Consider the following 27,639-nt stretch of genomic DNA (forward strand, 5'->3'; position numbering starts at 1 on the left):
GGGAAGTACTTGGTCTCAGAGAAAGTTTTCTTTGAAAGCAGCACCAGCTATAGTACAGTTGCTACCGTTTCCAGATCAGCATAGCTGTTATTCACTCTAGGCCAGGGTGTGTGGCCATTTTTACAACGTTTCCTTTCCTGACTCCTACCCCGCCTCTGTGGTTCTTTCTCAGCATGTTGTTATCCGTATCTCCTGTTGTGTCTCCCATCCAAAGAATGAAGTATGTGAGAATGGCTGACGAGGCATCTGTAGGACTCAGGGCAGGTGTTACGCAGCTCAGGTCTGCAGTTGTACAGACTGAATTGGTGAACCCCATAATGGTGCTTCCAAGCTGCTCTCTCAGCTTGCTGCAGAGTTCCTACTGGTATCTGCCCTTGGACTCCAGTACAATGGCTGTAGCAGGTGGTCTGCTAGTGGGGAGACAACAGCACACACTGATGCCTTTGTAGCACTATTAATAATGGCTTAGAGCTTAAGAGCACTGGCTGTTCTTCCAGAGGTCCTGAGTTCAATTCCCAGTAACTACATGGGGGTTCATAACCACCTACAGTGAGATCTGGTGCCCTCTTCTGGCCTGCAGGCATATATGCAGGCAGAACACTGTATACATAATAAAATAATAAATCTTAAAAAGTATATGGTCTTTTGATTTTGTGACACTCCTTTTTGCTCAAATATTATGACCCTAGTTTTGTGTGACTACCATCCTGGTCCTCCTCCCATGGCATCCAGAGGGTTCATGCCGCTTTTAGGTAGTTTCTGATTCTGGCTGGATCTTTCCTCCTGCTGAAATCTGGGGTAGGGGTGGAGTGACCTGGAATCTGCTCTCCTTTCCTAGTGGTTTCCCTGTGGAAGGGGCTGGCTTCTCAGGCACGGTGCCTGTGCTGTTGGCTTGGGCAGCCATGCCTGTGAGGTGCTTTACCATAGAACTACTCTCAGCAGCTGCCAGCATCACTTTTTAATTTTGTGTGAAAGTTTTTTTGTTTTAATAAATATGAAAAATAGTTCTCTCCCCAATTTTGAAAGTTTCCATGTAGTATCAACTTAAAATCTGGCAATGCTTAAAGGTGTGCCAGGGAAAGAAACTGTTCACTTTGCCCTACTGTGACACAGTTCTGAGAAATGACAGATAACACTTGGTGTGGATCCCCTGGCATCCCGCCCTCGTCCCCACCTGTCCCTGTCTCTGTGCTCCTACCCATTCTTCATCTGTAACAAATATGATGGAACAATGATCTTTTTATAGTTGTTAATATTTTAGTTCTTACAGATTACCTTTAAATGGGAGTTAACTTACCTATAGCATACAAGACTTCAGTGAACATTCTTATATATGTATCTTTTTGCATATGGCCAATGGCCAATTGTTATTATTAGTGTTTTTGGATACAAGTTCAGAAAAATGGGATAACTGAGGCAAGGGATGAACATTTTAATAACATTGCTCCCTAAGATGTGTGTGACATACGTTCCCTCTGGCTGTGTGCAGTGTCTGCATTTCTTCATTACTCCTTTATTGACTTACACAGGGGACAGGCTCACAAGAATGCCTGGATGCTCTAACCATATGTGGGGAGCTCATCTGTCTACTAGAGTGTGAGTCTCAAGGTGCTGGTGTTTAGAGTCTTGGGCATGAGTATTTATCTGGTCTGTTTACCATACCATACCACCACCTTTCCCAACATAAATCCTTCACTAAGCATTTCCCACACATCAGGCTACTCTAAGAACTAGTGGCAATGATTAGTCTGGTGTCACTTATGTGCTCAGAGGAGGTCAGAGATCAGAAGAATGAGTAATGGTAACGTGGCTGGCATGCCTGACATGAGAGGTGCCCTCCTACATGTGGACATACTCTGGACCTCTGTGACAGTTTAGGGGCAGATACTGTGAACCCTGGATTTGCCCATTTTATAGATGAGAAAACTGAGGTATCAAGAAAGGAGTTGTGTGAGCAATTTGAGGCAGTTAGGTACCAGGCTGCAGGCTTCCATTTATCTGAAGGTTTTGTGGATGAGAAGGACAGGAGCTGTGATACTCTCTTCTGCTGGAAAGCCTCAAGAGCTTTGGCCAAAGGCCTTCTGATTTTAAGTTTTCAGATCTCTAGGTAATTATGTATGAGTCGACTCTAAGGAGTACGCTGGGTCTGCAAGCAGAAGCAGCACGATGGCTGGCCAGTGACTTCCAAGCAGGGTATGGAATATGTGGAGTTGACCGAGGGATAGAGTGTGAGAAATAATGGAACCCAGTAGATCTCGGGGAAGGTAGGATGTAGGGAAGAGAACTTGGCATAGACAGCATGGTGGCTGATGTGCTCATGTGTCAATTGGGTGGACTGAGCCACCAGACCTCGAGGGGTGGACTTCCATCTCTAGAAGTAAGACAGGGCTGTGTAGATAGTTCCTTTCCTGGGTTGGTGAACAGCACCTAAGTTGTGAGCCTGGGGAATGGAAGCCAGTAGGGTGGTGGCCTTAACACCAGCTTAAGGGCGCTGTCAGACATGAGCTGCAGTTACTAGAATTGGCTGATTGTTTTATATATACAATGTACTGAGTTTGATTTGCTGATTTTTTTTTTTTTTTTTTTTTTTTTTTTTTAAATCTGGCTGTGCAGCCCATACTGATCTTGAACTTAGGCCCTGCCTGCCTTACTCTGCCTTCTGAGTGCTGGGATTTTAGGTATTTGTCACCACCATGCTGGGGCTTATGTAATTTATTATACATTGTCATGGTTTATGTAAATACATTTCAATTGCTGAAGAATGAATTTGCTATGCTTTTGTTTTTATGTAATATTTTGTCAAAATGCCGAAAGGTCAACTTCAAGTAAATTGGCATAAATGTACAGACTGCTGCTTCCCAACCTAAACAGTCAGAGCAAATCAGATAAACAGCAGTGCTGTGCAAAGTGCTGAACAGCAGAACAGACGGAAAAGCTGGGAGTACTGTGTCGAGCACTGTGTAGCGGTTTTTAGTAAAGAGAGAGAGAGAGATCACAGTCAGTGAGTGGGCAGAACATTGCACTATTCTCAGAGTAGTCCAGACTACTTGGAGGAAAAGGCTGCTGCAGGCTACTGATGGGCCTGTGGGTACAGGGTGGGACATTGGGTCAGAGGGATGTGGCACTAGACTCAGCCTGCTGACTCGTGACAGTGTATAACAGGGGTTTTCTGGAGGAAGAAAAAGAAAGGCCCTGGTAAGAGACACTGAGGGGATGGCTAGTAAAACATTTCCTGTCTGAGAGTTGAAAACTAAACTAACTGCCCGAGTTAGTGTGTGCAGAATCATGTGTCACTCCAGAGACTGTAAGCCTAAAACAAGGGTGGGACTTCCCTCCCAGCATAGCTGGAGGAGCCGTGGCTGTCACTTGTAGGATGCGTTATCTTTGGGTTTACAGCTCTGGGAAGGATGCATCCATGGACTTTTCTGAAAGAATTCCTTGCTACCTGGGCATGGTCAGCATCTACCACATTTTCTGTTTGGATCTAACTTAACATCACCTCTTATCAGATACAAGTGTTGTCTGGCTTTATGAGGCTCAAATGCCTTGATTTTAGAACCTGTTAAAGAGAACAATAAAACAAAGGTGACAAGCACGTTTAACTTGTAAACACAATTTTAAAACCCTGAGTGTGAGTAGAAAGACTATCATAGCACTTTATATATACAACTTCTCACCAGGAGAGTTTCATCACAGGAATATTGTACAAGGAATGCTGTGTAATTCTCGTTAAAACAGGAAAATGTTTTAGAAAAGTAAAAATGCCAGGGAAGTTAATACTCTAACTTGTATAGATTTAAAATCTTCAAATTGGGAGGAATCAATTCCGGGCCACCACATGGTGGCTCACAACCATCTGTAATGAGGTCTGGTGTTCTCTTCTGGCCTACAGACATGCACACAGACAGAATATTGTATACATAATAAATAAATAAATAAATAAATATTTAAAAAAAATTGGGAGGAATCTGTAGTTCTTATGAGTGATAATTTTGGGCCATCTGCAATCAGGGGTGAACCTTTTCCATGGTTCTGAGCTCAGATCTTTGTACTTTTGATGCAAGCACTTTACTGACTGAGCTGTGATGGAGTTTTCTTAGTTTTTTAAATCAAGCTTTATATATTCCCCCACATAACTGTTTTAAATTTTAATTGTAAATTACTGTTAAAAATGTGCACCCCTATTTGCCCCACGTAAAGAAGCAGTGCACCAGCATCACCTGTTCTCCATAGGACCCAGACTCCCTGCTTCTTTCCCCTGCCTTTAATAAGTTTTTTTAAAAACCCATGTACATACATGTCCCTAAAAATATTGTTTTGGTTATGCATTTTTAAACTCTATGTAGCTTGTGGGACTTTTGGATGAAACTTGATGAGAGTCATCTATGTAGCACCTGTAGTCAGTGTCCCTTGTTTAGTGTCTGTCTTGAGTATCCCTGACACAGTCCTTGTCCTGTAATAGTGTGGGTTTCCTGGTACAGGTATGGGTGGTGTATAGTGGGAAGTAAGCATTGCTGGACCCTGAGGTGCTGTGACTGCTCCAAGCAGCTCTACTCCACCTCCTACCCCCAACACCTGCCGTCCATTTTGGACTGGCCCTGGCAACCATAGCCATCAGGCTGATAAAAGGGAATCCTCTGGGCATGGACTGAACTACAACTAGGCACCAGCCTCCTCTGTAGGTGGTTTGTATCCTCCTGTCTGAAGTACCAATGTTTCTGTTTGTTATTTGGCTTCAGGTCTGTAAGATGGGTGGCCTGTGTGTGGTCTTTTCCTTCACTGTTGAGCTAGTCCAGTGGTTGCTTTCTTCAATATCTCCTGCTCTCTCTGTGATTGCTCAGGGAATAGTCTTGTTTTAATGTTTTCATGTTTGTTAATGTTATTGCGAACTCTTTCTGCATTCTAGAGTCTTTGCTCCACTTGCTGTATGTTTATTTTGTCTGTATCCCATTCTCATTGGACCACATTTTCTACAATCTTTATTTTCTTTTCAGGAGTGCGCCCCTGTCTGCTTTTTGTCTGATAATGGTGTCTTTGCCCTTCTCTTTTGTTTGAAGTTTCTTTTTCTGTGGTTTTGCTGCTTGATAGCATGGATGTCCCTTTGAGGCATATGTGGGTTCAATGCTCCCTGATCTCTTAGTCTTGTATGTTTTCACTGAGCATTTTATTTTTTTTTAAGCTCAGTCTGAAGGTATTTTAGAAATTTGGGGAACATTTTAGCACTTATTTTTTTATCCTGTATATACTACCTAAAACAAGGCCAGCCTCCCGTTACCCTACATCATTATTGAAGCCAGAAAGTTTACTGTGACTCAGTACTGTTCTCTGTAGTGCATGTGTGTTCCATTTTGTGATTGTCTGCTAAGAATGGCTTATATGTCAGAAAAAAACATGAGGTTGTTCTGCCTAGCATTCATGCCTTATGTCCCACAGTCTTTTCTAAGCTAGTATAGTCATCTTTTCTGATGCTTTGTGACAATAACAGTATGGAAACAGAGTTGCCATTAAAAAAAAAATTCCCTGCTCTTGACTTTGGTACCTGTTGGGTTAGCAGACTGCAAAGGTGTGTCCTAACGCCCCTACTTCCATGGCTTACCTTTGTCCCTTGAGACTAAGGTGGTGGTGCCAGTTGCCTGCACCGAGAAACTGCTGTTTCTCTTTAGTACACTTGGTACAGAGTCTTGGGACTACAGGCACCCTGGTACTCCCTCGCCTCTGATCTGAGGCTTCTGAAGTCTTCCAAGAGTTCTGCATGACCCTGGTGTTGTTATAAAGACATCGCCTGTGGTCATGGGCACTCTTGATAACTGACATTTGTTTAAAGTAATTTTTCACACAAAGAATTTTCCTTTCTTGTTTATGTTCATTGGAACTTCCAGGTTCTTGCTTGTTACCCGGGTCATATTCCTTTATTGTTGTGATCTTTTTGGTGCTCAGACTGCCCCAGACATGACCCATAGAAACTCTTGTTCTGGTTCCACTGGTGGGTGGGTCCTCAGAACTTAAGGCCCCTCTTCATACTGACTTAGTAGTGTTCCAGTCTTGGAATTGCTATATCTTTCATGAAACCTCAAAGTGTTTGTTTTTGTTTTTAACACATACATGTGTGTATGGGTAAGTGTGGGTGTACTCCATGTGTGGGTGTACTGTGTGTGTGTGTGTGTGTGTGTGTGAGAGAGAGAGAGAGAGAGACAGACAGACAGACAGACAGACAGACAGACAGTGTATACCGGAGTTGGCATCTAGTATATTCCTCTACTGCTCTCCATGTTATTTTTTTGAAACAGGATCTCCCACTTACCCAGGTGCTCTCACTTTAGTTTACACTAGCTGACAATGGATCACCAGGGACCTTCGCCTTTCTATTGCTAGAATCATGGTTGCTCGTCACCATGCCCAGCTTTTATGTGGGCACTAGATATCTGAACTAAGTTCATCACACTTACATGATGAGCACTTTGCCCACTGAATCATCTCCTGAGTTCCTTGGAGAGGACGGCTTTTAGAAGCATGCACCATGGGCTTGTATTCGGTGTCTGGTCTCAGCAAAGAGCTGGGAAGTAGTTGAATGCAGCTCCTTTCTGTGCTCCTGCAGGGAAACCTCCTGTGCTTGCACTCATACCTCCAGTTTACTTGTCTTGGCTGCCCGTCTCTTCATATTTGCTACTCCCTTGGACAACAAAGTGCTTAGCACCCAGAATTCACAGTGTATTTATTCATTTGTTGAACTTTAAAATACTACAGCAACAAATACATGTGTCTGTGAGAAAGAAACCCAGGGACCAGAACTCAGCATGCATCAAAGGCATAGGACCAAACCCTGTGTCTAAGATGCTTTAGAAAGTTCCCACTTCTGTGTGAAACATGGCGCGGTCTGCTTATGTATTTTTCATTTCAACTTCTCCCTTCTTACCTGTTCTGATTTGTTGTTGATCATCCTTTGTGTGTATGGAGCTGAATATGTGTGGCAGGTAGATTTGGAAAAGCTGGCCTGCTTACCCTTACCTTGTGATTGCTTGTGGGACAAGGCAGAGGTATATACTGACCCTTGCCTCTTCATTGTGCGGGAATGTTCATAGGCATCTTCACTAACTCCTGACTTCTACTGGGTCCTGGATGCCTCCTTGTTTGAAGCTCTGCGAACTTTATCTATGAACCAGGCACTCCTATGAATGGGATGTGGCAATGTGCCCTACTAGAGCTTTACTCAGGGAGCAGCCATATATGTGACGTTATAGGTGTTGTGTTTTCTGAGTTATTGTAGAGAAGTGGTTTCTGTAGGAAGATTAATAGATACATAATTTTATTATAATTTCCAAAATTTCCTGTATAGAGGGGGAATGTTTTGTAGTCTCAGTAGCTGGGTCTGGCATCATAGGTAGGCAGTTCCTACATGGTGTGCCAGCAGAGTTTCTCTCCTTACTTGTCATGTGGATATATCAAGAATGTCTTTTCCTTCCCAAAGCCTGTTTTTCTGTTGGGTATTGGACTTGGTTCCCACACTTTTCCAGAGTTCTTCATGTAAGGGACAGCGACTGCTCGTGAATTATTTACCCCACATGATCTCTCTATACCTGTTGCTTTTGACATGTTACTATGTTCCTTTGCCATGTAAGCTTCCCCCAGAATCTCACTCACTGCCCTTCTTGCACCTGTACTGGAATCTCCAGTGGGAAGCCAACCAGCGCAGCCAGCAGGGGCTCCTTCTTGTCCCTTCTGCTACGTGGTTTGTGTGTGTGCGTCATACCCTGACTGTTCAAAGGTTACCCTTGGGTGTGGTGGTGTTTGGGTCTAATTTTATCTTCATCCAGATTAATTACCCTTCAGTTGTCCCAGTGCTATTTATTTAGAAGTCCCTGCTAGTACCAGTGACTGCAATACTACCTTTACCCTGTACTGGACTCTGTCCTTTCACCTGGCTCTGTCTGGCCATTGTGTCAGCACCATGCTGCTTTGGTGTATGTAGTTCTGTTCTTTGTGCTTCGCTTCTCAGCCCTCTCAGCACTTAACGTTCTTTTAAGTATACATTTCTGCCCTGAATCTCTCTTCTTTCTGGAACATTATTAACTCATTCATTTAGTTTAAAATTTCAAGGATTATAATTTATTTCTGTTTTATATGAGTCTTTTAACTCTGCCTAACAAATGCTGATATTAGTAATGCTTATAGATATGTTTATAATGATTAGTACATATAATCTCACTTCTTAATGCCCTTCAGGAAAGGTAGGCTGTCATATCCCCATTTGACAGATGGGAAACTGAGGCATAGGGAGTTCAGGAGCACTCCAGAGGCTGCATAGCTGTTAAGTAACAGGACTGTCCAGTAACCCTGTTGCTACTTTTCCTGACCCAATGCCTCTCCATGACTTTTTCTTATGACTCTTGTCCTTAAAACTTTCTGTGAACAACGTATGTATTGATGACACATTCCTTTAGAGAGATACTGGCATGTCTCTACTTAGTGGCTGAGGCCCTGCTGAGCACACACCTCAGGTCAGGGTGCCTGAGCCAGGGGTGTCTGTCAGTTCTCAACAGTTGTTCTGACTCTTCCCCAACCACAGCAAGGTGATCTGTGGCCCTAAGTCCTCAGGGCACCTTCTTTCTGGATCTGCTCCCTTCTAGCCAGTGGCAGGCTTATGTTCTGGCCTTGTCCCCAGTTTTGCCTTGCTTTGAACTCTTCTTTGCTGCCCTGCCTAACAAAACATCGCATGCAGTGTGGTCAGACGTGGCCCCTGCCATGCTGCCAGGAGCTGGGTCCCCTTTCAGGCTTTGCTTTGGTCACTGTCCTCAGTTGACTGGCTTGTGGAGCACTAGCTTTTGCTAGAAAACAATAGATGTGACTGAGCAGAAAGCTGGAATAATTTAGGGGTTCAAAAGGGCTAAGGCCATTCTTGCTAATGGTGTAGAAAACTAAGTGATTCCCAGAAGTCATTGCCTTATTGAAAGTGACCCACTGAAGGTCTGTAGGGACAGTCTCTACAACTTGGAGCATCAAACCTGGGTTTGGTTTTCCTCCAGGTCTTTGCTCCTCAGAGAAGAGCTGTTCTTGGGCTGTAAACACTTCTAGGGACCTTATCCCAGCCTCTCAGTTCTGAGACAGTAAGATCAGTTCCTGGTTACCTCAGGACATCCCATGTAGTCCTTTTGTCAAGACTTTTGTTGCTCTCCATGTAGAACATTTAAAATATGGAGTCAGCTTGGTAAAGAGAGACAGGGACAGAGGAGAGCTTCCTTATCTGGTCACCACTCCTCTGCAGGTTGCCTGAAGGCACTTGGGCAGAGATCAAAGGAGGAATTGCCTTGGTCTTCCTCTGAGATAGTCCTGTGTGCTAGCTGCAGCAGGCCACTGCCCTACACTCCTCCCCCTCAGCAAGCATGATGGTGGCCTGCATATGGGCTAAAAGTGGGATTTGCAAGTAGATCTGGAGTTAGTGATGTGCCAGTTCCTCTAGTTGAGGAAGCCAAGAGGAAAGGGGTGAACCTGGGTCACCAGGCTCCTGTTGGTCCTGAGTCTGGGACTGTTGTTGTGGACTCTGAAAGTGATTGTGTCTATCTGTGGATACTGAGTGCTGGCCACCCTCCTTTTTCCTCTTCCTGCTCTGCTGAGTGCTGTGCAATTTTGGCACAACAAATACCAACTTCATCCTTGGGACACAGCCCCTGTTTCTAATTCAGTGTCCATTTTCATAACGACTCGTGTAAAAGTTTTTATTAGTTGGACATACAGAGAAGAGTGGCTTGTCTCTCCTGCAGCATAGAACAGATGACGAACATGTGCAAAGCCCAACAGCATATATGTGTAGGAAGGTGCCATAGTGGAACACTTACTCCTCACTACACACCCTATAAACAACAAGCAAGCGTTGTGTTTGGAGTACGGGCAATGGGAAGTTTTTGCTTGGATTTTACTGACTGACTTGTGTTCAGTGGTCAACGGAGGAAAGAGCACATACGAAAGTGTGTATGAGCAGACCTCCTGAATGCCATGGTGGGGACTCATGGTGGTACCCCTCACCCTGGTAAGCCTGCTCTGGGAGTGTGGGTTGCATTGTTACCTCCTGGCTCTGTGTGGTGGGGACATCAGTGTTTCCTATTGTATAGGTGTCTTCCCACTTGTTGATCCTCATGGGCTAGAGTCCTGGCACTGAAGCCCTGGCAGTGGTGCTGCAGGACTCTCTAAGAAGAGTGCTGTCTTTGCTCTGTCATGCTGCTGACCCGCCTTCAGTGGACAGTAGACCTTCCACAGCTGACCCGCCTTCAGTGGGCAGTAGACCTTCCACAGCTGACCTATCTTTAGTGGACAGTAGACCTTCCACAGCTGACCACTTTCAGTGGGCAGTAGACCTTCCACAGCTGACTACCTTCAGTGGACAGTAGACCTTCCACAGCTGACTACCTTCAGTGGGCAGTAGACCTTCCACAGCTGACCACCTTCAGTGGACAGTAGACCTACCACAGCTGACTACCTTCAGTGGACATGCTTCACTTTTCTTGTCTTTGAGGACTTTCCCTTTTGAGCTGCCTCCAGTCTGATGACCACATAGGAACAAAGCCAACACCAGTAGGCTCGTGGCAGTAAAGTTGGGGTGAAGTGCAGATGGTTCAAGACTTGCCACCTGCATTAGACTTGATGGCTCAGGTGTCAGCTGAACACAGAGAAGTCATTTCTCAGCATATATTTGTTAGAAGGAAAGTAGTGCCTTGATAAAAGATGTAGCCTGTGAACGTTAACTCATGGTTTGATTTCTGAATGTGTCCTGGCCATGGTATGGGTGTGGCTAGTTAGAAATGCAGACAGTAGTAATTCAGGGATCATGGACTAGGCATTGTCTGCCATGTGTTCTAGAAGTTAAGGTAGGCACCTTTCTGCCTTCCCTACTCTAGTAGTTCTGTTCTTTTGTCTGTGCTGAAAGGAACTTGGCATATGGTCCACAAGGAATTGAAGTTGGGAAGCAGGAATGTAATTAAAGTCATCCTGGCCTTCTGAGCCTGCCTGCCCACAGAATGCTTCTCATGTGCATGTGTGCATGTATGCATGTGTATATGTATGTATGTGTATATGTCTTTCAGGCCTGCTTAGTTGACAGTGTGTAGTACTGTGTCTCTGTTTGATCTCTTTTTATCACTGTTTCAAACATAGAGTGGGGCACCTCACACCAGGTATCTGCCAGTAGAGGATGTGTCCTTATGCTGTTGCTGCCTGATAGGTCAGTGCATACTGTCTACAGGGCTCCTCTAACAGGTGTTAGAGGATCTCCTGAGTCATGCCTCCTGTCTTCTCACAGACATTGCGCTCTCTTCTATGTAGTCTGTGAACCAGCTTCTCAACAAGTTGGCTGAGCTGTAGACACACCTTGAGTTTGAGCACTGTTCTCTATGGAGCCCTGAACCAGGCCTGCTATCCCAAACACATGGTTCTCACTTCTGCCTGACTGGGTAGACCAGACACAGGTTGCTGGCACAGCCTAGCTAAGTTTGTACTAAAATGTTTTATGATGACGGGGTAGATAGTTCAGTTGGTGCTTGCTACTTAAGCATGGAGGTCTGAGTTTGAGCCCCAACACCATTGTAAAAAGCTGTTGTGGTGGTCCGTATTTGTAATTCTAACACTGGGAGGTGGAGACAAGCAGATTCCTGCGCCTCACTAGCCAGCCAGCCTCCCTGAATTAGTGAGTCTTGAGGCCAATGAGAGACCCAGTTTCACGTAAGCAAGATGGTTTTTTAGGAAAGACACCCAAAGCAGACTGTTGGCCTTGACATGTGCACGTATGAACATGCACACCTGCCACATTTTTATTTTGTCCCCTCCTCTGGCTGAAGCTATTCACTCTGGGTTTTTACAGTGGCTCTTGACTACTCACCAGCTCTGAATGACCCTAGAAAAACATGTGATCTCATACCTGCTGCTGGCCTGAAAACCTATTTTAGCTACCTTTTCTGTCTGATCCATGAGAAATTAGAGAGACTAGTTCTGAGGGAGGGACCCTTGCCTGCTATGATGGCATGACAGTATCCTTCCTTGCCTCAAGTGTGCACTTGGCATGTTCTAGCAATGAACTCCAAAGTCTCTGCAAATAAACTGAGGAGGGCTGGGCCCGTTGGTACAGGTCAGATGAGGTGTGGAAAACCTCAGATGCTTGCTAGCAGGACTGTGCCCTCCGGTGGAGGCCTACTTATGTAGGATCTTTTCTTTTGGGTCCCACAGGTGGAACAGGCAGGTGTTTCAGGAGTTTTCTTTCTCTGGTTCCACTGTGACTCTGTGTTAACTAACACCTTCCTGTACACCTCGAAGGCAGAAGTCATTTTCCAGGTGCAGAAAGACTAAATGTAGGCCAGAGGTCATTCCACGTGAAGGTGGGAGGAGAGGAAGGAAAGGGCATTGGTTCATTTAAGGGCTGTCTTGAGGAGGCTTGCTTTGCTTGACCCAGAGACAAGGCGCTTCCCTGGGATTTGAGCAACCAGTGTCCAGTTTGGTTGAAAATGCTTGTGGCCTGAGATAAACAATGTATCTGGGATAGTCTCTGTGAGTCTTGAGCTAAACTTTTGTGGCACTCCTCATATCATCTGCTTGTTATGTAATGTGACAACATGGATATGAAATAGAAACCAGATGTCAGGGCTGAGCAGTTGGATTCTAACCAGCGAGCCTGGCGGAGCAGTCCTGGAGTTTTCTCCTCCTGTTGTTAACTGCCCTTGGACAAACAGCTTTGGAGGGCCTTCTGGGATTGAACTGAGGTCTTAACTGACGGTAAAGTAACTTTGAACTGCTAACTAAAACTTGTAAGGGATTTTCCAGGTTTTGTTATGTAACCGTTAAGTGGTGTTCCAGTGACCAGTGCCTTGGAATTAACTTTCAGCATTTAAACTCCTTCTGGGGACCACTGTGCACTGTGCTACCTCTAGCTGCCCATAGCATGCTTCTGAAGGAGTTGGGTTTAGGGATAAAGTGGGCATGCCATTTGTTGGTGGGCTTGCTTATGTGTCAGGGATTGGAGAACATTCATGCCGGGTGTCTGTGCTGTTCACACACAGCCCTGTGAAGGGTAAGTGAGCTGGCAGACAGTGCTCAGTACTGTGGGGTCTCAGTCTGGTAACCAGGCCCCTGTACTGAATGGGAAAATGGTACTGTCCAGGTTCCACTGACCTGCTCTACTGGGACTGGACTTTGACACACATCTTTGTCCTTTTGAAATATAAAGTGCTCACTCACCCGGGCCAGAAGAGTAGCTCTTCCCTTGCCAGGAAGATGGCTGACCCTGGGCAAGGCTGTATTTTCACCCACTAAACACCCATTGTTTCCTGAGACCATGTTGAATTCTTGTTAGGAAACTCTATCTTCAGAGACTGTCCTAGTCAGTCTGGTGTGCTGTGTCACAATCGCCAGCTCAGGGAGGTGGAACGGGGAACCCTGACTCTGCTGACTCTGAAGGTTGCTGCTGTCTTTCAAGGGATGCCAGTCTTTTCTGTATGTGCTAATACAGTTTCCTCTGTACTCCGCAGACACATCTATCAGATGATACCTTTATGAACCCTTTTCACAGATGAGGAAAGTGAGGCTTAGAGACAAAAATGGTTTGCTTATATTCTCACATTTGGCATCTAGCGAGGCAGATCCAAAGAGTGGGCAGTTTTAGGCTTTTCCCAGCTTTTTGCTGTGTGCTCATTCTATACAGGGTAGATAAGGATGGGTCATGGCGTATTGTCTGCTAGGTATTGTGTTCAGTTTGCTGATGAGCCTCAGAACAAAAGAGGCAGATCTCTAACACTTGATAGGGTGGATGCATATCTGGGTACACTAAAGAGTCTGGTGCAACTTTTCTTAAATCCACGCTGGCTGCTTCTAGCCAGTACCACTTATGGAAAGAAAATGCAAAACCCTTGAATATTATTGTTCTGTTTTGCTCATATGAACCTGGACAAGATATGCTCCAACATTGTGCAGACTGAGTGTGGTGTGATGACTAAAGGGTGAGCATGGCAAACATAGGCCAAAGCCCGACAAGCATGGCTGTGGCAGGTCTTTATTCTCCTCCATTCCCCACTGCCTTACTAAAAACTGTTAGATTACATTCCTAAAGCTAGCCACCAAAGCCCATTCCCTTATTTGGCCACTTCCTACTCCTGAGGCTGACTACTAAGGTCCAGTTCTCAAAGTACTGAAGTCCAGCAATCAGAAGTCTTCCTTTGACTACCCTCATTAACATTTCCAGTTAAAATTAACCAACTTATCCTAATGTGGTATTTATAAACGGCCATTTTCCCATGGGCCACATCTCTCTCCTCTCTATCCAGAGGCAGTCCTTTCTCCCTCAGGGGCAAATATTCCTCCCCCTCCCCTTGTAGTTTCCCCTTCTCCCTTGTCCTCTATCTCCTGTCTTGGTCTCTTATTCTCTACCCTTTATCCCTCTGGGGCAAATAGTCTTTGTGCTGAAAATTTGGTCTTGGTCTATCTTATGCTGACACCAGTCAGTGTTGTGGGCAGAGAGTCATCTGAACAAGTAGGGCTTTTCCTAAAACCTTCTTCCTAGTGGTGTCAGCTGCTCCCTGACTCTCAGAAAGTCAGTTAAGATCATGTGAGTTGTTAGAGGTCTGGGCAGGTAAGTATGGGATGCCAGCTACTCTGCAGTCTTTGGTCTCCGCCCTGTTCTTGTTTCTAAAGTAGCCTATGGCTCCAGGGAGCAGTTGCATAGTTCCCACTTTCAGGATATCTACTGTGAGTAACAGGCAGATCTTAGTATTGTGTAGGCTTAAGGAGTCTATATTGACTGGGCCTCTGTGCTGGTTGGGACTTTGGACTATCTATATGTCAAGGTTTCTGAATCCTTCTTTAACTGGCAAGATAGAACATGTAGAGTCAGAGTGGATAAGTGGGACTTGAGAAGGCCATCCTGGCTGCTATGGCTTCTTCTGGGTTCCCTGAATACTTAGGGTTGCAGTATGAATGGATTAAAAAGGACAGAGCTGCTTACCGTAGTCAGCAGCCTATACCTCCTTCCCTTGCTGCCATAGGCTCAAGATATAGTACATTTCCTCTTGTAGCTCTTCAGTTCCTTCTAGAAAGTTTTATTAGTTAATTAATGTGACTTGGTGCAGAAGTGGGTGGGAAATGAGGTTAGGAATAAGATGGGATAGCAAGTGTAAGCTTTGTTATAACTCTTGTTGTTTTTGTCTATCGCCAGTAAGTCCAGTGGGCTTGAAGTCAGAGGACTTGTCAGGACCCATTACTTATATGGGGTCCTGACATGGAACAGATGGCCCATGGCCTGGTCAACAGTATGTTTCCCAGCTTTTGGTTTATGTCACAGTCAAGAAGAATGGAGTTTGTTGGGCTGAATTTGGGAACAGGTTGTCTTGGCCTGAGATGAAGTATCATTCGTATGTAACAGGCATCTCGCTAGGACCAGATGATGACATCTCAACAAATGAGGCCTAGCCACATGTCTTAAGAACTTTATGCCCCATCAGGAAGGTTGTGTCCCCAGTTGTGGTCTTCTGTAATACTGGGACATTCATCTTTGCCGTACAGGCCTGGAATATCTGACAGACTTTTCTTTGAAATAGGAATTTTGAAGGACTACCCTGCCTTGTCTTGGCAGAGTTCAACAATCTTTTTACTTTGTGTCCTGCCTGTCCATTTTGTATAGCTTATTGTCAGCAGTCAAGACAAGAACAGCTTCTTGCCCAAATGGCTAGCTTTGCCACACTGAAAGCAAATTCCATATGGAGTTTCTTTGATGTCCATCATGTTCTCTGAAGTAAATTGGTACTGCCAAGAGTAGATGTGTCTCATTGTCATGGAAAGTCTTGTTAATAAAACATTTTAAATGACATTCTGTAGGTCTTTGAAGTGTTTGAAGACAATATATCTATCTAAACCATACCTAATATGATTATAAGTTTGATTGTTATAGGTAACTAACTACTAACATTTTTTATCCTAATAGTTTGTAATAATAACTTTTAAGAACTAGAAATTTACATTATATTGCTAAATGAGCTGTATGGGTACAGTACCTTAAACAAGAGTAAAAAGGTATGTACAATATATTTTAACAAATTTGTGTCAGTATACAAATATCCATACCAATGTAAAATATTTGAGACTAGTGTTGTTCAAAAGTAGACTCAACAATCCACCCTTTCATCTCATTGTTTTTATACTTTATCTCCCTTTTTATCTCCCTTTTCTTTCAGAAAGATCCCTAAATCTAATCTCCTTTGTTCTGTGTCCTCCCTCCCCCCCCCCCCCCCCCGGCTATGACCAATAACAGTTTTTAACCAGTCCCCCTAAACAGTGACAGACATCCATAGCCCACTTAATGACCATAAACCACACACCCTACCTCTTGGAAATATGGGCATTATGTTCTCTAGACTGCTTCCTATTGTCTGTGGACACTTTGGGAGACCCTGAGAAAATTGGGATAATGGTGAAGTCCTGACTAGAATAGTCTGTGAGACTGGACCATCTCAACCAGCAGCCTGAAGCTCTGAAAAAACTGCAACAGAGGCACTCTGAGAGTCTGGATCACCTGGGTCACCCGTTTTCATTGGTGTTTGGTCCTCTTGCTCTGAAAACACAAACTTTTGAAGGTAACATACATATCTGCATTAACACAAGTGTGGATTATACACAAATCAGCCAAAGATGATTTCTTGGTTTTTGTTTGAGCAGCTAAAATATACATCACTTGTCTTGTAGTTTCTCTAGGTTTATTTGTTTGTGTTTATAGCCAGGATTTTCAGGAGGTCTTCCCCCCCCCCCCCCGTCAAATTTGATCTCTATTAACCTGAAAGGAATCCACAATTTTTCGTTTCCTTTGGAAACAAAAGCATAACCTCCTCTCCAATGTAACATAATTTTTGACTTCCATTTTGAAGTTAAGACATTTTTAAAATATATGGGTTGGTTTATTATAATCCAGTGTCTCTCAGCAGCTATTGTTTGCTCATCATCTATCAAAAAATTTAAAGTCAATCTAATACCACACAGGATCCAGAATCCCTGTATATTTCCCATCACTACATGGCTTATTCTTTTTTTTTTTTTAAATTACTTTACCTTTTTCCTTAAAGACTATTTTAAACCATGTTTTTTTTTAAATGACTGTCTATACTCTTTCTTTTTTTTCTTAATCCTGCCCACATTATCAAAGACACTGTAACCTGTTTAGAGCGTGCCCCTTCCCCATCTGAACCTGCTTTATTACATATCTGTAACCTTTCTGTCTGCATGAGCAAAATCTTAAATCACTGCTCAGCTTAGCTCATGGTTTTCTGGCAGTGGCCAGTAAATGTGTTTCTGTATTGTGATCTGCATGGTAGACTAAGGAACTAGCAAGCTGTATTTGGATCCTTTTTTTTTTTTCTTTAAAAAAAAAAAGCTTTCTCTGGTCTTATGTGGAAATACATGCCCCCGCATTGGACACCATTTGGAGCCAGTCTTTCTCTGTCTTACCAGCCACTCCCATATCATGACATGGAGACTTATTATTAATTATAGAAGCTTGGTTGGTAGCTTAGGCTTTTTTTCTGACTAGCTCTTATAACTTAAATTAACCCATTCCTATTAATTTACATGCTGCCATGTAGCTCATGGTTTGTTCCCTCATCTTTTACACGTCGTGCTTTTTTGTGTCTCCTCATGGCTCTGTCTTTTTTCTTTTCATTGTCCTCTGTGCCTGTTGGCCGTTCAGCTTTTTATTAAACCAATCAGAGCGATACATCCTGACAGTGTACAACAGTGTGCAAAAGATTATTTCACAACACTTAGGCTTGTAGTTGGACTTTGGGGATCTCAACATGTGTTTTTGACTGAGCTATCTGTGGTTTCCAAAGAGTTTTACATGTTCATTTGTATACGGTGTTATTAACTTTAGAATATCACCATATAGAGTTCTATTTCTCTTGAACAGCAAGTGTCTGTGTTGTGTGGTTGCTAATCTCTATCACGTACACCATTTTCTTCCAGTATCTCCTTTAATGGCACCAGGGTGACAGCTTGATTGAAGGATTTTAACCCCAGGACTCTGGCAGAGTGGCCCTGCCATCTGTGTAGTTTTCTGTTAGTCCCAGGTCCCTGGAAAACAGCATGTCTTTTGAAGAATAACAAGGCCTAAACAGTGTGTTTTGCCTGCTGAGTTTGCAGGATGGTCTTGGGGCTGAATTCTACCTGCTGCCCTCATGGGTGCTCAGCATTAAGCAGGGCCCACAGTGTTCCTCTGCTGCTTCAGATTAATAATGCAGGTGTCACTATGCCACCACCTGGTATCATTTCATACTTGTGACGTGCTCTGTGTAGTCAGGACTTATATAATGTAATCCTTGAAGCAGGAAATGAAAGTATCAGCAACAGGTCCTGTTCCTGTCACACACACGCACGCACGCAAACACAAACTGGGGGCAATGTCCCAGCTGAAGGCTTGTCTTGTGTGAATTTTTCCATTCTTGTTTTATATACAGGACTAAATAACTAATTGGGAGTCCACTGCTGTAGATGGGAGGCTGAAAATGCAGCCACAGTTCAATTCTAGAATACCCACTGGTGTGGCCTTAGAGGCAGAGGCTCAAATGGATTCGATATGGGGGCCTGGAAGCTAGTTTTGGGGCAGGGTTTGGGAAAGATAAGTGGACAAGATGCTTGCTTGACTCCCAGTTTTCCCAAGGGACACTCTCTTACTATGCTTATACAAAGCAGGCTGAGGGAAGATGGAGAATAATGCTGTGCTCCTTACCAGGGGGCTTGCAGCAAGGACCATCTCTGCACAGTGTCACCAAGTTACTTGAGTCCTTCTGCTTTGTAACTGGAAAGAGGGAGAAAGTTGCTGAGAAGTTTGGAGCACTGGGAACACTACCTTGTGAATTCTCCTCCTTTGTAGGGGACGCTGCTCCTGTCCATATCTGCTTCTGCCTAAGCCATGGGGGTGAGGAAGGCTGGAAGTTTCCAGTTCTCCCTGCTGCTCATTTCTGGCTTGGCATAACTTAGGGTCGGCCTATGAAGATCAATTCACTCCTTTGAGTTGAGAAGTCAGATGAGTTTGTTGCTAATTTTGCTTTGCTCTTAACTCTAAAGTGAACTTGTTCCAGTATCCCTGGAAACTTTGGCTGTTTCTGGCGGCAGACACTGATCTAGGTTTTGACTCTGTATGTCTATCACACACTGTCTTTGAGCAAACTTTTGTCCATGCAGAATGGAGTTCTTGTTTCCAGCCTCAGGTTGCAAGGGAGGCTGGAGTTGGGAATGTTTCTGACTGATTTGACATTAGTGGTAGTTATTATTGGCTAGAGCATCACTTTTGACTCCTCAGTGAAAGACTTGGAGGTCTAGGCAAGGTTAGTGACCTTGGACTTAGACATGCCCTCTTTGATGTCAGTAGTCTTTTAGGGCTTCTGATGGATGTCCAGGAACCACACCCAGGAGCATGGTGGCAGTTGAAGATGCTTTCTTGATTTGCTTCCTGAAGAAACAAGTCAGTACTTGGGAGTTTGAAGCAAGAGGATCACCGTGAGTTCAGAGCCAGCTTAGATAAAAACAAAGTAAGTAGTATCAGAAGTAGGGCAGCTTTGTGAAAGTCTGCCTGGCTTAACTTGGTCTGTGTTCTTGTCCATGGTTTGGTTTAGTTGTTGTACCCTGACTCCAGCCCCCACTTGAAGGAGGAATGGTCCCTGCGGTAAGAATATTATCATCCTCTTGATTGTGGTGGTTGCCGTGGGAAACACTTGGCATTTTAAGGCATGGGCTGAGGGGAGATGCCCTTTTCCCAGAGGGGCCTGCAGCAGGTACATGGAACAGGGAGGATGACCTCCATAGAGTGACTGCTACCTGTCTCACAAGGCACTTTAGAAAGGCCTTAGTTCCCGTCAACAACCTGGAAAACAGGCCTTGAGGACTAGGTATAAGGCTGTATCTTTTCAGATAGGGTGGGTCAAAGAGGACACTGAACTTTCCACCCAAGGAGGGGTTATCCATGTAGGGCTCCTCCTTCTTGGAGCAGCATGGGCATAAGTGGACATGGTGAAGAAAATGTACTTCTAGGCTAGTGAGATGGCTCTCAGGAGTAAAGGTACCTGCCACCAAGCCTTACATATCTGAGTTTAGTCTGTTGGGCCCACATAGTAAAAGGAGAGAACCACCTTCAAAAGTTGTCTTCTTCTCTACATGTGTTCTGTGGAGCATAGTTATACAAGCCTGTGCACATGCATAAGCATACACACATAAACATTTGGAAAGAAAAGTGCTATTGGCTGCTTCCTATAGATTTGCAATAGGTCTTATAGAGAGAAGGGAAAGGAAGAGAAGAGCCAGCTGGAGAATGTGTGAAGGGCTGCTGGGGAAATTGGGTCCATTGTTCTTGTGCTTTTGGGGAAATGGGAGATGAAGGTACACTGTTTCTGTGGTGGCTGTTCCGCTCCTGGTCACAACAGCCTCACCCTGTTGGGGAACAGAGTCAAGGACAGTTGGGAATACTTTTCTTGCTTAGCTGAAGGAAGAACAGGCCCTGGGATACAAAGATAATTATAAAAGCAGAGGCCTTTTGGTCCTTCAGCCTGAGACTGTCTAGAATATGATGTGATTGCACTATACTATCCTTTAGGAAGCTTGTAGACTTGGGGCTGCTGAGCTTTCCCAGGGAGGCTAAAGTGGCTGTTGAACTGAGTTCAGTTCATTTAGCCGCCTGTGGCTAGTGGCTGCCCACAGAACTGCTGTGGGGCAGCCAGGCTAGAGTTGGCAGGTTCTTCATGTGCTTATTTGAGTGTAAGGACCTTCATCCTTTTGAAATTCCCAGATGGGGTGAGAACAGTGACACTGGGTCAGTTGGGGTCATCACTGGTTCTGGGACCCTTCTTAGGGCTGTACGAGTGACAGCAGCAAGCACAGCATGTGCCTACTGTTCTAAAAGTTCATTTAGACACAAAAGAGCAAGTAGGATAGGCTTAAGGAGAGGCTGCACAATAGACACCGGCCACTTGTCTCCTGTTTCTCACTCTGCCCCTAGTCTTTGATCTGCCCTCATCTGCTGGATCCCCAGTTGTGTCTCTCGAGGCTGTCAACCTGTGTCGTATTGCTGCTTGAACTAGTCTGGTGCATTGTCTCTTTTCTCATTGCAGGTCAGGGTAGGAAACTGGACCTGAGGGTGAGTAGCTTTGCCAGGCTTGATGTGGCGTCTGGAAGTCAGCAGGGTTGGCACAAGATGGGACCCAACCAAGTGCCACACTGGTCTTTTCTACCAAGTCATGCTTGTTTGTTTGTGTGGATACTATTGAGGCTTGCTTGGCCCTAAGTAGATGTTGGTCACTTACATATTAAACATTAATGTAAATTACTGTGCGTCACCTGTGCACTGGCAGTACCTGGTTCCTCCTTGTGACATTTGCATGCTGAGTGTGTGGTACTGATCATTTGAGTATTCTGTTGAGTGTGAGGTGAACACGACTGACTTTGTTCTGTCTGTTAAAAGCACCGTAAAGTTTCTCTGTACTGAGGTGCCTTTGCCTGTCATTTGTCTTTCTGCTGCTTTTTTTTTTTAAGTAAGGAAAAGTCTAATAAATGAATGTCCTGTGGTATAGGGAAGCCCTTCACTTTAGTGTAAACAGTCTTTGCTGATCTAGAAAAAAACCTAATGGTAGCAGGTGTCATCCCATTCCGTGGTTTGCGTATCTGAAACAAAAGGCACGGTAGGGAAGAGCTGCTTCTAGGTGTCCATCTTAAAGGAAAGCATTAAACACTAAAAAGCTCAGCTGAGTCTGAGTGATGTTTGTAGTCAACCATTATATCATTGTCAGTGCCATCCTAGCCTACACTCTAGGTCCCAGATACATGCTTTTTTTTTTTTTTTTTTAATCTGTAGTTAATGTTCTGGATGGAGGGTAATGGCCTTTGAGAAGTTGCAAGGACTCTGTAAGGAATCCCCCACAGTACACCTAGCTTTTTGTCAAGTGTGGTACTTGTGACAGCTAGGGTCACAGGATAAGTACAGCTTGTTCCCTGGCCTTCCTACACAAGGGCTTCCGTATGAAGCTGGGTTGGGCTCTGAAGGTGTTTGAGCTTCTGTGATGCCCAGGGATCTGACAACTTCTGATAAGCTGCAGGTTGTCAAGAGTCTGGCACAGCCAATATAAAGCTTAGATTCAGTGTGGATCTGTCTGTTCTGGGGACACCCGAATGCTCCTGTCTTGTTCCTGAACCTTTCGTAAATAGGCTTGCTTGGAGGGGCGGTACTATTTCTGCCACAGTCCTTGCATATCTGTTATGTGAAATACATTTTCCCACCGTGATAGCAACAAGCAAAAGTACACAGCAGTGACTGACTGCAGGTAGAGGGCTGCCTTAAAGTTAATGTCCATCTCCCACGGCATGGCCTTGTGTTCCTGAGGTGGTGGTGGAGTGTGGCCACAGCCGCAGTGTAATAGGATAGAACTTTGAGGATTTATAACATAGACTTGCTTTGATCAATTTGAGAAATGCCACTGGCCTTTGTGCCTAGAAGCTTTGCTTTTACTTTCTAGGTACTTGTTTTCTACAGTGTTTTTTTTTTTTTTTTTTTTTTTTTAAGATTTCCTTTTTGTGTCTGTGGTCCTTTGTGGGTCTCTGCCCTGTGCCTGGTAGGCCTATGCAAAGGGAGGTTGATGGTGTGGGTTCCTGGAGGCTATTGGGAGCCTTTTTAAGCTAGTAACTATTGATGGGTTGGTGGGTGATTTATGGGGTGCTACTAGTGTGGCTGACACTTACACTACCTTGTTAGCAGTGGGCTGAGCTAAGGAGTCCCAGTTGTCATGTGGTGGTGCCGTCCCCTTGTGTTTGCCCAAGAAGGCCAGTATTCCTGCTTAAGGACATCTCAGTCCAGCAAGATTTTACTGGTCTCAGAACTTATGGTGAGCTTCCTCTGTCTCAGTGACCTTGGGGTCTGGATACAGTGATGATACAAAGAAGTAGGTTATGTTCTCAAGTGGGCTCCTTTCAAAGTGAAATCTACTTTGAGGGCTCCTATTCCACTTAGCAATTGAGGTGGCATCTTAAGCAGACATGCCCAATCCTGTGCCTGGTGCTCATGGGAGGTGTTGGGGCTTGAGTGCCCCCCCCCCATTGTCTTCTTTTGGCTTCTGATTCCATCAGAGCTTAATAGAGCAACCCAGTGGGGCCAGAGGGTGATTACTGCATTTGTCTTGTGACCCTCCATGTGACCCCAACTGGTCCCCCAAAAGGATATAGGCCAGCCCTTATTTACATAAAGCTTAATTCCTTTTTGTTTTTATGTAAAAATTAACAGAAATGGGAATTGTGTTATTTTTTCATGTAGCCAGGGAACATCTTTTAGAAGCCATTTCCATCTCTGTTCATGTGTTTGGCAGAAATAGTGAAATAATGAATGTCAAGAAAATTAGAGACAACAGTTCTAGGATTGTGTGCCTCAGACAGGCCTGGAAAGTGTGGTCACCAACTCAGTGCTGCCCAAGCTAAGTTGCCACCCAGGTTTCCTGGGCTGAGACTAAAGCCATGTCTTAGGCCACCATCAGCTACACAGACACTCAGCCCCTGAACCTAGGATGGAGTAACAACCAGCACCCTGTCTATCCCTACCCATAAGCGCCTTTGGGCTTCAGTGCATTACTTCATACTTATCTTCAAGGAAAAAGAGCAGAAATGATAAGATGAATGTGTAGTCCTTATAAAACAGAAAACAAAACAGTGCAGATTCTTTTAAATGCCAGCCAGCATTGTGACCCTGATCTATAGTGGCCCTGAAACAGGAAATGTTAAGGGGTGACCTTTAAAATCAAGCATTGGCATGAAGCTAGTTGTCTACATCTAAGAAAAGTGAGACTGCAGTTCATGAAGACAGGCAAAGCAGCTGAAGGCACTGCATTCCATGGCTGTCACCAGCACACACTAGCTTGATATTGAAGTGAATGTGTTGTGCACATGTACATGCTTGCACATGTTGTGGTGTTGGGGAAATGCCCTTTTTTATTAATGCCCTGCTGCTGGTGTCTGTTTGCATCGACTCTGTATTGGATTCAGCCTGTCTCTTGATAGGAGACGTTGGATATCTGAGGCTCAGTATTCCTCATTTATAAAATGGGATGATGCAATTCTCCTATCTCTCAAGCTTTTCTGTTGTTTACAAGTCCATCATGGTTGACTTTATTGCTTGCTGGTTACAGCTGTCAGCTCCTACCTTGGGGGACTAGGGGTGGGATCTATAGTAACTTGTCAGAATCTCCTGCTGGTGAATGCTGGTGGATGGGACCAGAAGTCTTGAGAGTAACGAGGGCCCTAGGGAAATGGGCAGTTTGAGAAGATGGTGGCCTGGAGGACTTCCCTGGCCTGTTGGTACAGTGGATCCTATAGTGATTCTGTGGTCATTGGTCTTGGTGGAGGCATTTTATTTCACAAGCCAAGTGAAGCTCAGACTCTACACAAGCAGGATGGAACTCCTTGGAGAGGCAGGGGCATGGGTAACCATGAAGTAATGGTGAGCCGCTTCAGAGCTCATGGCCATGAACAATGTCCCTGTTTATAAAGTAAACCTGCTCATTTTACAATGGATCAAAACCTCTGAAGAAAGGTAGATGTGGTACATAACTGTATACTAGTAGGTAAAGTTTGGCTATATAGCATGGTCTTGTCTCCTCTCACATTTACCCTACCTCCCCCCCCCCCCCAAATGGCAGGAGATGCCTCTTAGTGGTGGAACCCTTGCCCATTAGCCTCAAAGTCTTGGGTTCCATCCCTAGGACTAGGGTAAAAAAGTCCAAATAGTCATAGAAATGGGGAAAGAAACACCTCTGTTCTCTTCACTAAGGCCCTGGCTTAGCTTTCTCTCCAGCCCGGGCATGGCCAGCCCTGTTGGACTGGCAGATTATCTCTTACTTGTACCAGCTAACTGATGACCAGTCTATAGACAGAAGTTTCTGTCCTGCCCAGTCCCGCAGCTGTTCAGTTCCAAAGAAACATATAGAGGCTTATATTAATTATAATCTCTTTGGCCTGTTAGCTTAGGCTTATTATTAACCCATTCTTACAATTTAAGCCATAATTCTTATCTATGTTTAACCATGTGACTTGGTACCTTTTCTCAGTAAGGCATTCTCATCTTCCTCCTCATCGGTCTGATTCCCAGAATTCTCTTAGTCTGGTCGTCCCACTTATACTTTCTGACTGGCTACTGGCCAGTCAGCATTTTATTAACCAATATGAGTGTACAAGAGCATTATCCCCCAGCACCAGTCCATATTCCATCCATTTTGGATGTCCTTCAGCAGCCAAGTTAGACCTGTAAGTTTTCTCTAACCTCTGACAGATTCCTTGGGGGTAATAACTGGCCTAACCTATGGTGTTTTGGCCCATTCAGTTGCTCCCCAGCCTTAACTAACATGACTTCATATGATCCCAAGGGAGGTCAGCATAGATGTTTCACAGGTGAGGGAATGAAAGCCCAGGCTGAGCTGTGTGCTTCAGAGGTGTGAGGTTGAAACTGTCTCCCCTGCCAGCAGCTCGCTGCTGCCTCCAGCTTTGTTCTCTTCTGGCCTAACCAGGTGAACTCTGGAGTTCCTCACTGTTCCACACCACATTCTCCCTTTCCAGGAAAGGACATCCCAAGAAACATGCCTTTCACAGGCTGCTTGCTTTTCTTTACCCTCAGAATTCATTCTTGTCTGCTCTTTTTTTTCCTTCGGTCCCCATGGCTACCACCTTTCTGCCCTGGCAGCTGAGTAGTTTCCAGATTAATATCACCCTGTCCTCTGTTCCAGACAGTTCTGCCCACAAGATAGATAGGATTGCTTATGCATCCTCCAGCGTTCTTCCAAGAGCTCCCACCATCCCTATTCCTATAATGATGAGAAGAGTCACTCCTCTTCCAGGTTCTCTGGTTTGAGGTGTCACTTTCTCTTGAAGGAGGAGGTCCCTTTGGTGAAGTTGGTCCTCCATGCCCTGTTGGGTAATAGTGTGAAGTGAACTTCTATTTGAACATCAGTGTGACCTGATCCATTCTGTGTGTATTATTTTATTTGAGAGTTAGTAGCTACTGCCGGTGATTAAGGGACAGGTTGGTGATGAGGGTGACTTGGCTCCCTCTATAGACAATTTCTGCAATTGATTTGTTGCATTTTTTTTCATATTGCCTTTGAAGTCTTCCCTCAATGTTTACTCCCAGCAGGTGCTTAGCAAATGTCTGTTGCCATGGTCTTTAGCCAAAAAGAGGCTTCACCAGGAAGGAAGGAGGAGGTCAGGGTTGCTGCCTCTAAGATTTTCAAGCCAACCACTTAGAGTTTCTACGGTGCCTATGCTGTGTCCATGGAGCACGGACCAGTATCTCAGTGTGGGGTATGAGTGGGCACAAAAGAAGAAAAATAGAAGTGCCAGGGAAACAACTGTAAGGTATACTAGAAGGCCTCTGAGTTCTCCCTGCCCCTCAGTCCCTCAGGGTAGACAGGATCTGGCCTTTGTGAGTATCTGGAGTCTCTCGTTGTATCTTCTCTCCTTGGACCTCACCCTGCTCTGGTAGGCTTATCTACCTTTGGACTGGATACTTTCTTTCTGAAAGGGTTTTTATTTTTATTTTTGCAAGATGCTTAAAATTCTTTATTAATGTTGGGAAAGAATCTGGTCTTAGCCACACTTTGGGCAAGGGAATCTCTCTAGCATTCTAAAAAGAGAAAAAAAAACAACAACAACAACAAAAAATTACCTTATCAGTGTACTTGGAGCTCCAAAGTCCAGAAGTCAGTTGACCTCTGTTATTTCAGGAAGTTCAAATCTCATAGATTTCAATTGGAGGTGGAGTAGAAGGCTCTGGGGTGCCTTCAACCTCCAGGCTAGTGGCCATCCCAGCATATTTCTATAGGGACGTTTGGTTGTATGTTCTTAAAAGTAAAACTATGTCTAATGGGATTTACTGTTTATTGTTTATAATTTGAAGTTACAGACCTCTATATTCCTGTTGAAGAGCTTGTCTGTGAGTGTTGTAGGCTAGTTACCTTTTTCCACGTGGTTTTTGGTCCCTTGTAGTTCTTCCTTTCCCTCCCTCTACCTCCTCCCCTCTCTCTCTAACAGAGATTTAAGAATCTTTGAAAGATGGTCATGTTGGCCATCTTCCATTCTGCCCCCCTCCTCTGAAAGGGAAATAAGATTTTCTCTTTCTGGTTCAATGGCCATACCTGTGGACATTGGGGTGCCTCTTAGACTTACTACCCGACCTCACCTATTACTTTCACTTGAATCCCCAGATAGGCTTTGATTTGCTTTTCTGGAGTAAAAAGATAGATGTTTTAAATAAAGGTTTTGGTAGGTTTCTGTTTCCAGGCTGCCCATCCTGATGCAAGGCTTTTTCAGTGCAGCTGTGTCACTGCCCCCTGCCCATTAGATTCTCTCAGCTCTTGCCTCTTGCCTCAGGGACATCTGTGTTTATGGGATTGCTATTCTCTCTCTCTCAGAAGCTCTCAAAAGCCTTTGCGTCACACATCCAGCAAATAACAAATGCTGGCCAGGGGTTTGTGTTCTCACCCCAGAACACTGAGCCAGAGAACTGGGTGAACCTGGACCTCACTGCCCGTGGCTTAGGTGAAGGAGCAGCACTTGGTGCTCTTAGAAAGGCAGTGCACAGTGTCACTTGCACTGCTGGAGCTCTTAATACTG

The 27,639-nt window shown here is 44.6% G+C and overlaps 1 protein-coding gene across 12 annotated transcripts in view; it reads left to right on the forward strand.

The window, feature by feature from the left end:
* The window catches only part of Hdac4 (histone deacetylase 4), a 265,090-nt gene that overhangs the window by 55,431 nt on the left and 182,020 nt on the right, over positions 1–27,639 (forward strand). Inside the window, exon 2 of one of the 12 annotated variants that reach the window (XM_057753808.1) lies at positions 21,111–21,136. The exons of 10 other annotated variants lie outside the window; for them this stretch is intronic. The gene's annotated coding sequence lies outside the window, so the exon portion shown is untranslated. Of the gene's footprint in view, positions 1–12,720; positions 12,751–21,110; positions 21,137–27,639 lie in introns of those variants that run through there. One more of the 12 variants, XM_057753814.1, reaches the window with a different exon arrangement.

The sequence above is a fragment of the Chionomys nivalis genome, chromosome 2, assembly GCF_950005125.1.
Source record: "Chionomys nivalis chromosome 2, mChiNiv1.1, whole genome shotgun sequence".
Taxonomy (NCBI): Eukaryota; Metazoa; Chordata; class Mammalia; order Rodentia; family Cricetidae; genus Chionomys; species Chionomys nivalis.